The following is a 12,101-nucleotide window of genomic DNA, read 5'->3' on the forward strand; positions in this document are numbered from 1 at the left end:
ACATCGAGTTTTTAAATTGAAAGCGTACAAAATACAGCTTGTGCAAGAACTGAAGCCGCTCGACCTTTCCAAGCGACATCGCTTCGCTCTATGGGCTTTTGAAAAGTTCCTAGAAGTTCCGACGTTTTCGAGCCAAATTTTGTTCAGCGATGAGGTCCATTTCTGGCTCAATGGGTATGTAAACAAGCAGAATTGCCGCATTTGGAACGAAAAGTAAAGAGTTGTCATTTCACCCAGAAAAAAACAAAGGTTTGGTATGGTTTGTGCCCGGTTCATACAAGACTGCGTCACTTCCAACACATTGCATCAATCAATGGATTTATTGAGAGAACACTTCGGTGAGCAAATGTTTACAAGTTTTGAGCCAGTCGATTGGCCACCAAGATCGTGTGATATCGCACCGTTGGACTTTCTCCTATGGGGATATGTAAAGTCTAAAGTATATTCAAATAATCACGCTTCGATTCAGGCCTTGGACCGAAACATCACGCGTGTCATTCGCCAGTTGCTAGTTGAAATGCTCGAGGGAGTCATCGAATGATAATCAACATTCACCACTAAATTTGAAGTATTTATGTTTTTTCTTTAGAAAAATAGAAAACTTAGAAATGAATTACCCATATATTAAAACCCGTTTCGGTTTTATTTTTATGACATAGACTGTTTCATTTACATTTTCAACCGAAACACGTGTTTTATTTTTTTTTTAATGATACACATTTTAGAGCAGCACTTGCTTTTGCATTGCTTTCACACCTACATATAAGCAAGTGGATGTATTCTTGCTATTTCTGCTGATGTTACAATTAAACGCACACCTTGAGACAGTTAGTGATGCATAGTACACATGTGTGTTAATATAAATGTTGAAGGACTTAGCCATGTGCGAGTAGTTGCTTTAACTTAAATGACTTACAACTTTGTTTTCATACTATCTGGTTCTACTAAGTATCAGGAAAAAGTTAAAAATAAATTGAGTTTTGTAATTCGGGATAAGCGAAGAGTTGCAAAATGTTGCTTTAATTTATATAAAATTCGTCACATATCTATAGAGGCCCTACATACAATATATAAAATTAATATATGCAGTATATAACGGAACATGGATTAATTTGTATACATGCAACGAAAGATCTGTGGGATTTGTAAACCACAACTTTGACATGGCTTAGCTTGTTTTTCACTCATGTCCCCTTAATGAAACCTTTCGCCAATATACATATGTTCGTATGTCGTTTGTCGTGTTTGCAACATCCAACATATTTGCGTAACAGATTACAACAACGCAAAAAGTTTAAATTCGTGTCAAACTGGGTTGAAATGAGTATGTTTGTGTGGATGTGATCGAGGACACAACTAAGCCCAAATAAAAAACTGCCAACGCAAAAGTAAAGAAAGCGTTTTGTTCTCTCTAAGCACTCTTTAAAACTCGTATGACTTTGTTTACAATGGCACTGAAGATGTGTCACTCAACGCAGCATTTTTTATGCGCTCTCTAGGAAAAAAATTAGCATTTGGTAAGAGGAAAAGTGGCTCCATTTCATCAAGTAGAGTGGTTGTATGGTAAATGACACCTCGACTTAAAAATCCTAGTATCTACGAATATTTGTATACACTGACCTAATGAACATACCACTGTGAATAAAAAATGTTACTACTTTGTTCATAATTTTAAAATTCCTAATTTATTCTTCAAAATCTATATCGTCACCATTAAAAGTAATCCCCCTTGGCAATAATACACTTGTGCAAATGAATAGCGTTCAATGCGCATAGTGACTCACGTTTAATGTCTTCTATTGACTAAAAACAGTTTCCCCGGAGCGGCCATTTGAGTTTGCTGAATAGCCAGAAGTCACAAGGAGCTAAATCAGACGAATACGGTGGTTGTGGCACGATAGTGGTTAAAAATTCGGCGAAAAACTTACGAAGAATCAATGCAGTAAGCGACAGAGCACCATCGTGGTGCAAAAATCAATTGTTTTTGTGGTTTGACGTGGTTTTTTCGTCTTCGACTCATCTTTGCCACGATATTTGGCGGATTGAGCGGCTGATCCTGGTCATAAGCATAGATCTAAGGCAAGTCGCCATTAATAATACCTTTCTCCTGGTAGTCGTAAAGCATCATTTCACAGTCTTTAGCGCGACGCTGCTTTTCGAAAAAAATTTAGTGATTTTGGAACCAATCGTGATTTCACATTGTTTAGGCGCAAATATTCTTTCAAAATAGTTTTCACTAATCCTTTCGATATTTCAACGATGCCAGTAAAATCTCTGACTGTTAGTAGTCGATTTTCAAATATCAATTCTTTTAATTTATTGACGTGTTGATCATCAGTCGATCTTAATCGCCGTCCTGCACGTGGTCGTCCGTCAACGCGTTATCGACCCTCTTTGAATAATTTGTAATAATCAAAAACTGTTTGCTCGCAACAAACAATTATCACGAAAGACCTTTTCCAACTTCTGAACGTTTCGACACCAGAAATTTGATTTCGAACCTAAAATTTAATCGACCTTATTTTTTGAATAATTGCACTCATGCACGAATGCACTTTATATGTACTTCAGAAAGAAATAGGTTTAGTTAAAGCCTAGTCTTAACTACAAATATTCAATATAGGTGGTATTAACGGGCACGGAAGGAAAGTTCTGAGAAAGATTTAGTACGTTGCTCTCATGAGTGAATCGGGAAAATTTGGAGAAAATTAGGTTAGGGGTGACTAAGATATGCCATATTCACAATTAAAGTATAGATTATTCTTACCAACCTTAATCTGGTTTCAAATGTCTTCGAATCTTGTTATATTAAAATCGGTTAAAGAATTACCATATATACACAGGTACATAGCTGAATTGCGACGTCTGACAGGTCCGATTCTTTTTTGATTAAAACTAAAAATTTAAATGAAAGGGTGCACACGTAGGTTGCTTTTTATATTTCGGGATTAAAGAGCAAAAACAAATTTTTATCATCGAAAATCGCTTGACGATTTTTTCCAAAATATTCCACATTAAGATCTATACACTTGCGCATGCGTTTGAACCAATTTTCGAAGCACTTTCGGCACTCTGATTGAGTTACCTCCAAAACATTAGTTTATAACTTTTTCCTACGGGAATAAAAAAAGTCATTTTAGTGTCAAGTCAAGACTTTACGGTGAACCAATCATTAAGTCGATGTTTAAAGTGCTCAAAAATGCAGTTTTTTCCTTCGATGTGGGAGAGCTCGTATTGTCATGATGAAAAATTATCCATTTTCTGCGGTTAGTTTTCCTGATTTCTTGCAATACAACCAGCAAACAGATGGTTTTGTATCCCTCAGATTTTATCGTTCTGCGTTGTTTTAGTAATTTGGGTGCGATATATCCAGTTGTTCCAAGAAAACAAGCAAGCAACTATTCTCTCTGTTGTATTATCTCTCACAATTTCAAATACCTGTTTCGAAAAACAGTTATCGTATTTTTCTAACATTTCACTCAACTATGGAGCCTTGTTTTGAGCAATCGACAAATTGTATGGGACTCAACGTGAAATTTTTTTTTACTGTCAAGTGTCCATGCAATATTGAATGTATTCTGGTGCCACTAATGACTATAGTTGTTTCAATTCGCCCTCAATTGTATTCACCGTACCACCAACCAACTCCTGTCATCGTCAAAAATTGAATTAAGCTCATCTATACACTCTTGTCAATCCACTCCGAAAATAATAACAGTAGAGTTCATATACTAGTATATTACGTAGAATTAAAAGTAATGCATTTCTAATTTAAATTACTAATACCTTGAACAATTATTGAATCAATTTTAAATTCATCTTATATTTTTTCACAGTGGTCGTCGCCAACCAGCAGATGCATTCCACCATCAACCTGCTAATTATCAATCTAGCCATTTCCGATAAACTCTGCTTGGGTGGCCATTGTGACATCGGCCATACCCGTGGCGTTATCGCACTCCATTCAACTATACTATTTCAAAGGACGCAATTACACAGCGTGTGACTTTTCATCGCACGAGGTAATCTGGAATCTCGTTGCTTTCCAGGCAAGTGACACACTTTTTGTAACAGGCTCCTTTCACTGAACATGAAGTGAATTCGACACATTGTTCTTGCGATAGTGTCAGTTTTCTTTTAGTCAAGTTAGAAATAATAGATATACACTTTATTTTATTGGTGAATGGCACAAGCCGGGGAAAAAAACGTTGTTTTTTCCATGAATTTTCTAAATATGTCGGTCTGAAAGTTAAAATTATGTATGCCATAGAATATTCTACCTACGAACCCGACATCTCATTAGTTCTACACTTATGACATACATCGGGATTTTAAGTTGTAGATAATTCTTTCAAAGAGTAGGTCAGGATGATAGTTTTCATGAATGTGAAGAATATACCAGGCCGCGTGTGTGAAGATGTAATCTCCGTGTCATCTACATCTCAGAATGAACGTCTGTCAACTACGTCCAATTCGTACATAGGCGACTAAAATATCGATCAGCTGAGCATAATGGGACTAATGAGGGCGGAATGGCGACCACTGGCGAAAAAAGGAAAATAGGTGTCCTCGGAAAAATGGCGATAATACTTTAAGGATATCAAATTTTTATTGGCGTAGACACCGCTTACGTGGTTATAACCGAGTTTATAACAGCGCGTCAGTCGTTCTTCCTTTTCACTGTTCGGAGCCAATTGGAGATTCCAAGTGGAGCCAGGTCCTTCCCAACCTGTTCTTTTCAAGTAGAGTGAAAGTCTTCCTCTACCTCTGCTTTATCCGGCGGGTACTGTGTTGAATACTATTAGGGCTGGAGTGTGTTCATCCGTTAGGACGACATGACCTAGCCAGCATAGAAGTCGTCTCTTAATTCGTTGAACTATGTCAATGCCATAAATCTAACGCAGAACCTTTCTCTCGAAAACTCGTAACATTAGCTGTCGTCATCGTCCAAGCCTATGCACCGTATAGTAGGACAAGGATGATGAGTGACTTATAGAGTTTGGTTTTGGCAAGAGTTATTCTGCGTTGGATTTCGGGGCTGACGTCTCTGACTTCACAGTTATGAATGGCAACAGTCGTTTGATTAATTACAGGAGATATTTCGACCTATTTTCGTTCACAACCAAACCCGTATCAGACCAGATTTTGTCTACCTTGGAACCAACATTAACACCAACAACAACGTCAGCCAACTCGTAGGATTAAAATATCGATCAAATGGGCACAATGGAGCTAGTGAGGGCCGGTGTCGAAAAAAGAAAAAGGAGTCCTCGCCAAATAGCGTAAGACCTTTTGAAAATTTTTCGATGGGAAAGTTAACTCTGCAGGGATATCAGGTAGAATAGAATAGTTTACAAGATCACTCGGATTCATCGCGCATGACGCCGTAACTTTTAACCAACGCATAATATGTAAAAAATGTGTGGAGCTACTGAAGAAAAAACATTCATCATGCACATTTCTATACACTCTAACCTATAACAAGTAAATAGGACGAAATATTGCTCCATGTAGAAATCAAAGTATTACAGATAAATATATTGACTGAATTGCTAAGAGCACTTGCTACTTACTACTACTTCAAGGCACTGGCACAGCTGCGGTAGCCACTTGTATGTATGCATTTATACGCATATACTATACAAGTACTTATGTATAAAGGGATTTGTGTCAAAGAAGCATACTGTAAGCATCATGGCATTTTTACAGATTATTCCCACAATTGTCGTGTTGATATCGCTCTTCTCAGCAGATCAGTAAATGGTCTACGATAAATATATTTTATATAAAAAGTGTTGGCTTTTCATTGAAATGTGAAGTTTGCCGAAAGCACTTACAACTCTTAACGTAGAGCTTATTCGTGGTCGGTGTGACCCAATCATGCAGTTGTGTGGTAGACAAAACACTTTAAAATACTTGCGGATGGTAAGGGTCAATACGAGAAAATCTAGAACCCTTATATAGTTAGGTGCTAATGCATGTCATTCGACCAAAGCTTATTCTAGTTTTAGTTTTCTCTTTCTTATATTTAAGCTAATTTTCGAATTTTAGAAACTATACGTAGCCTATTATGGGGCCAGTTAGTAATAAGTTTGTGCTAGTCGAACATAGCAATTCTTAGAATTACAAGGAGCGTTCCAAAGTAAACAGAACTTTTTGAATCTAGCGCCCCCTGGTGGCGCCATCTATATGTCGACTGATGCGTTAGAATCTGCTTTCTTTATCGATTGTCCAGTGAGAATTTCATGACATTTCATTAATTGGAAGTGAAGTTATTGCGTTTTAAGTGTCCATATGTTTGTGTTATCGTTGCGAAAATGAGCTTCGAACAAAGAGCCAACATTAAATTTTGTTTTAAAATTGGTAAAACTTTTACCAAAACGTTTCAATTTATGAAACAAGTTTATGGAGATGATTGCTTATCACGTAGCAGAGTGCACGAGTGGTTTCAACGTTTTCAAAGTTGTCCAAATCCGTGATCACCGGAAACTCGATCAAAACTGTGCCTGAATTCATCAAAAATTTGCCGAAATCATCATTGAAATTCATGGAAATGGAATTGAACATCTTCAGAACATCGATTTATTGCATTTTGACTGAAAATTTGGGCTTACGAAAGTTGTGTTCACGATTAGTTCCGCACAAATTGACTGAAGGCCAAAAATTGCTCAGACTCCAACATTCGAAGGACTGATTGTGACCGATTATTGGACCAAAAATCACATTTTAACCATTAACCACTCCCCGAATTCACCTGATATGGCACCGTGCAACTTTTTCCTTTTCGAAGAAATGCATTTGCCCATGAAAGGAAAGCATTATGCAGACGAAGAGGCCATTCAAAAGGCTTGCACCGGCATACTGGCGGCCATACCAGCCAACGAGCTAAAACACTCGTTCGACATGCTGTTGGACCGTGCAAGAAGCTATATTGAAGCTGAAGGAGACTATTTTGAATAAAATATATTGATTTTTCCGAAAAAACCATTTGTTCTGTTTTTTTAAGTCCTGTTTACTTTGGAACGCAACTTGTATACCAAAGGTAATTAACCAATCAATCAAAAATAAATGCTAGCTTAATTTTAAGTAAGCAAATACCTACAAGACTATCAACAATGCGCTGCAAATACGTTTATAATACTTTTCAAATGTTCATATTCTTCTTTGACAATTTACATATTTATAACTTTGCCGGAAGCATACTTGCGGAATTGCTTTTATGTTTGCGAGCTAAACAAACATCCGGTGCGAGGAAATGAAGCGCAGCGAGGATAATAAGACAGACATTCTAACTATTGCCACAAGACGAACGTTTGATGGATTTCAATAATAAAAATAGTAGAGTGCCTGACATACCGGAACATATAGGTGTCATTACCAAAAGCGAGCCAGCTAATGCAATGACTGTACATTTTTCTTACAAGCAGCCAACATCTTTATATCTATTCTAGATGCCAAACGTCAAATTTGTGTATGAAGTTTTCAAGTTTTATACCAGATATACTACTCTGTGGTTGGCTTTCTATTGTAAGAAACACTTTCAAAGTGCCGTTTTTCAAGTCTCCATATTTTTAGTGAAAATCTTACTTAAGTATTCGAATCGGTAGGGTATATAAATCGATAGCATACTTAAGTAAGCTTTTCATCTGAATCTGCTTTCTAAAAATCAGCTTAAAAATATCGCTACATCACAATCATCGATGCACAGACAACACACAAATCTATAAATACACGCGCAAACGCCTGAAGGACAGTTCAGCATTCAAGCATATCGAACTTATCGAAGCATGGCATCTTTTGCTCAGCAATCGTTCACTTTTAAGAAGGTGACAGGCTTAATAAGCTATAAATTTTTGTAATACCACAATTTTTGACACTATGTTGCATCATGTCACTATTAAACTGCAACTCAAGAGCTTTTTGCGACAAATTGCTAGCGCAATCGGGCACTCATCTGCTTATAAATATAAAATTATCCATTTTAAGTTGAAAGGTAGTAAATTTAACATGTGATACTACTATTTCTTACTTTTAGAACCGTTTTGAAATCATTGGACTGAAGTTGTCATAAAGAAAGGAATTGATCGTCGGAAGAGTTTTATTTCTCTTCTGGCCTGGCTCACACTGCCTTTTGTGATAACCACTTTTTTTCTTTTTTGTTTTGTTCTGATGACCTTGAACTTGCATTGCGTTTCCCTTTTAATCGTTGCCAAGTTTATGTTATTTATTTGCTATTTATTGTTATTTATTTGCTAGTGAAGTTCTTAGTATATTCCACAAGCACGTTAATATAAAATTTCTTGAAATAGGTCTGAATATTGAGCAGAGAACAAACTTTTGCCATATGCAAGATTTGCAACCATTCGACGAACCTTTGGAGACCTAATTCTGTAAAATAATTTGTTTATGAACAAGTATTGTTACCCACCCAACTTTATTCTTTTCTGTGAAGTGAACTGGGTATATACTCACGGTGAACTTATTCCTTGTTATTATTAGATCTTATTCCTATCAAAGTCTTCATATTTCATTGAAAATAAATAAATTTAGAAATTTTTAGAGTCTGTGTGATATCTAATCCCTTTTATATATCTTATCTTGAGCACATGGAGCATGGAAATTAGCATGAGAGAGCTTACGAATACTCCAAGGCTGGAATATCATTTATGTTTGAAAGGTCTGATTAAGAGAAAGCAAAGCCCGAACTCATCATAAAAAGGCTTAAGCTTGAAATTAGTAATCTGTCAAAATAAGATATACTGAATTTGTTTCTCGGAAAAGTGTGTGTTTAAGTACCCGAATCAGATTAAGCAAAAATATTGCTAATTATACTGCAAAAAACATAAATTGAAAAAAGTTGAATTCTTCCTAAAATTTAAAATAATTAACGAGAAAGTATTTGACAGGTTGTGAAAGTAAATTATTATAAACTCTGTAAGCACTTTACTTCCCGCGTGTGTTCTTGCCTTAATGGTAATAATATTATCTGATACAACAGTTTATGATTTAAGAACTAAATAATTTACATTTCAAAAAATATAACAACAGTAAAACATTATGGGTATATTCGTTATTAATTTTTTTCACTCAAGTCCATAGGATTTCAGGTCATAATTCAATTAAACAACTTCTTGCTGAGCCTTGATGATTTCTAAAAGTTTATCCTAAAACTTTCGGCAATGAATATATTTATTTGTATTCTACACTCGAAGTCATATACATTTTTTCATATCCACATAACTGTATATTTGAATATACAAACGACAGCCAAATGCAATGAACTCGGAAAGTTATTGGCAAGTGTTGACAAAGGAAATAAGTTGACATAACTTGCTTATTTATTATTGACATTTATATATGTATAACTGTCATTAATACATATACTGGTAAACTCGCAAACATTTATGAATATTTACTTGTATTGTTATTTATCCGCGAATGTGTCGCTAATGAGCTTTCACTTTCAATTAACCCCAGAAGCCGCCAATCTTTTAAAAAGTCTCAAAAAGTTTTTGGAAACCAAAATTATTATTATTTGATGGTTTGGAAAGAAAGGTGACTGCACGCGATTTGTATGCATGTGAGAGAGCATGTTAAAAAGGAATATGGTAGGACGAATTTTGAAATGAAGAAAGAATGACTCATGTAATATCGTGCGGAATTATTTTAGAATCTAACTAAGAAAACCTTACTTCCTAAACAATACAAAAAAATTGATTCAATCATAGAAAATATATTAAAGCGGATTTTGAAAGCCTCAGGAAGTTTTTCGATAGTAGAAGGGGTGTTCCATTATCTACCGAGGGGCTATCACCATTCATGTAAAATACGAATCCGATTTTACTATTTTTCCTTCTGCCTAGTCGACACACATTAAATCTAAATAACTGTAAAATATATATGGCTCTCTTCGGAAATCGGGTTATTTAATTTAGCTGGGTTTTAAGGACAAAGAAATACATTCAGCCATAAAATTCAGTGTAATGTCAAAAATAAAAAATAAGTAGAATAAAGCAAGCCAGCAATCGTCAACATTTCGGATTCGAAAACAAAATGACAATATCAAATTCAGTGAATTGGGAAACGAAACTCCACGAAAGCCATAAAGGCGTGAATAAAGAGCGAACGAGCAAGCGTATTGACGCTTACAACATCAGACGAATAAAACAGAAATGCAAATGGAACGGCACATGCATCCATATTGGCTACGAGTTGTTAAGCAGAGGAGAAGGAGGCAACATTCAAAATCACTTGTATGTTTTCACGTTATTATTGCTGAATTGCAAGCGAACAAAAGTATTGTGAAGCAATAAATTTTGCAGTAAGAAATAACAAGCGTATAGTCAAGTTAACTGCCATGGTAACTGTAAATAAATTGAGTTTGAAAACGTTAAGGGAAATACTTTTCAAAAATTCAGATAAATTGGTGTATTGAAGTAAACATGGAGTAAGTACGAATACTCGACTTAAGGCAAATAAAAGCGACAAAGCTTCTATTTTGCTATTCCACTAAAATGTTTTTGTACAGGCCTTTTTTCTTTTTTTTTTAATAAGTACGGTTACACAACCTTTTTAAGTGACCCTTTATGTCCCTTTTAAAAGGAATAGTAACTTGGCCGCGTTAGTTTTATATATGGGACAGAACTCTCTTTCAAGAACCGTACCAAGTACCTTGCGGTAGTCCTGGACAGCAAACTGCTGTGGAAGCACAATGTGGAAAAAAGAGTGAAAAAGTAATGCTTTTTATGCGTGTAGGCAGATACTCGGTACAACCTGGGTAAAACCTATTCTGGTTTACGGTGCAGCAGTATGGTGGACAGGCTTACGGAAATTCATTTACCAGAAGCCAATGGGAGGGGTTCAGAGGCTCGCTGCGCTGTGCACAACCGGAGCTTTAAGAACAACTCCATCGGCGGCTGTTGAACTGGTACTAAGCCTGCCACCTTTGCGCTGGGTAATAGCGGTTTGGCAAGCTCTGACCTGGGAAAAAGGTTCAAAGTAAACATAAAAAAAGATGGTAAAAGTATGTTAGCTGCGCGCCACACCCAAAAAATTTAACGGACGACTCGAAAATGGACTACAGTGAAGAGTTAAACACAAGGCGGCCTTTTAAGTTGCCGAAGCACTGCAGTATATTTTAAGCTGAGGTCTTTGCTATTGCGAAAGCCGCGGAGATTGCTTCCAATGTACCTGCAGGCAAATCCAGAGTTAACTGTTGGCGTAACACGCCTGCAAAATAAGGCTGATAGATCGAGAAGACTGCCGGAAATGTCTACAGCAAGGTACCAGGTGAAAAATGGAGCTCTTCCCGCATTAGCAAGCATCTGGGTTGCCCACGGTATGATACACTGGAGGAGGTATCGATGGTGAGGTCTCAGAGTACGTTGGAGTTCACATCACCCGCAGGCATCCTAAAATATGACTACTCCTCAAAGACCTAGTAACTGAACTCCATCTGGTTTCGCAATGGACCAAAACTGATCTATGCGTGGCTCATTGGCCTACCACACTAACCAAACCTAACATAATCTTTATATGAGGTTTGTTCAAAGCCCATTTACTTTTCGGAACAAAAGAACTGCTATTTCTCAGATTATTTGCTACCTAAATCATTCGTCCATAACAAAATGCGTATTTAATCATTGGGTTGATATCAAAAATTAATTTACTCCGGTTACAATATATACAATAAATACTAGAGCCAATCGTATCGTAGAACTTTGATTTACGAAGCATGTCAGCTTAATTTAACACTGTTCAAATTGTGTTTTCTTTTATTGAATTAAATTGGATTACGTCAGATTTGTCAGCGTGTTTGAATGCTGCGTTAATTACACAACAGTTAGCTGTTAACTAATAAATGAGCGTGCAAATGACTGGCAATAAAAGTGGCTAGCGATTAACTAGAACAACAACTTAGAACATATACATATATATATATATATATCGGGTGATTTTTTAAGAGCTTGATAACTTTTTTAAAAAAAAAACGCATAAAATTTGCAAAATCTCATCGGTTCTTTATTTGAAACGTTAGATTGGTTCATGACATTTACTTTTTGAAGATAATTTCATTTAAATGTTGACCGCGGCTGCGTCTT

General features: G+C 36.2%; 1 protein-coding gene across 10 annotated transcripts in view; it reads left to right on the top strand.

Annotated features, from left to right (window-relative positions):
• The window catches only part of LOC126759726 (uncharacterized), a 49,254-nt gene that overhangs the window by 17,922 nt on the left and 19,231 nt on the right, over positions 1-12,101 (top strand). For 5 of the 10 annotated variants that reach the window (XR_007667058.1, XR_007667055.1, XR_007667057.1 and 2 more), the window contains exon 2: positions 3,837-4,022. The exons of the other annotated variants lie outside the window; for them this stretch is intronic. The gene's annotated coding sequence lies outside the window, so the exon portion shown is untranslated. The remainder of the gene's footprint in view (positions 1-3,836; positions 4,023-12,101) is intronic. 10 annotated transcript variants of the gene reach the window in all.

Source organism: Bactrocera neohumeralis, chromosome 5 (assembly GCF_024586455.1).
Source record: "Bactrocera neohumeralis isolate Rockhampton chromosome 5, APGP_CSIRO_Bneo_wtdbg2-racon-allhic-juicebox.fasta_v2, whole genome shotgun sequence".
Classification (NCBI taxonomy): domain Eukaryota; kingdom Metazoa; phylum Arthropoda; class Insecta; order Diptera; family Tephritidae; genus Bactrocera; species Bactrocera neohumeralis.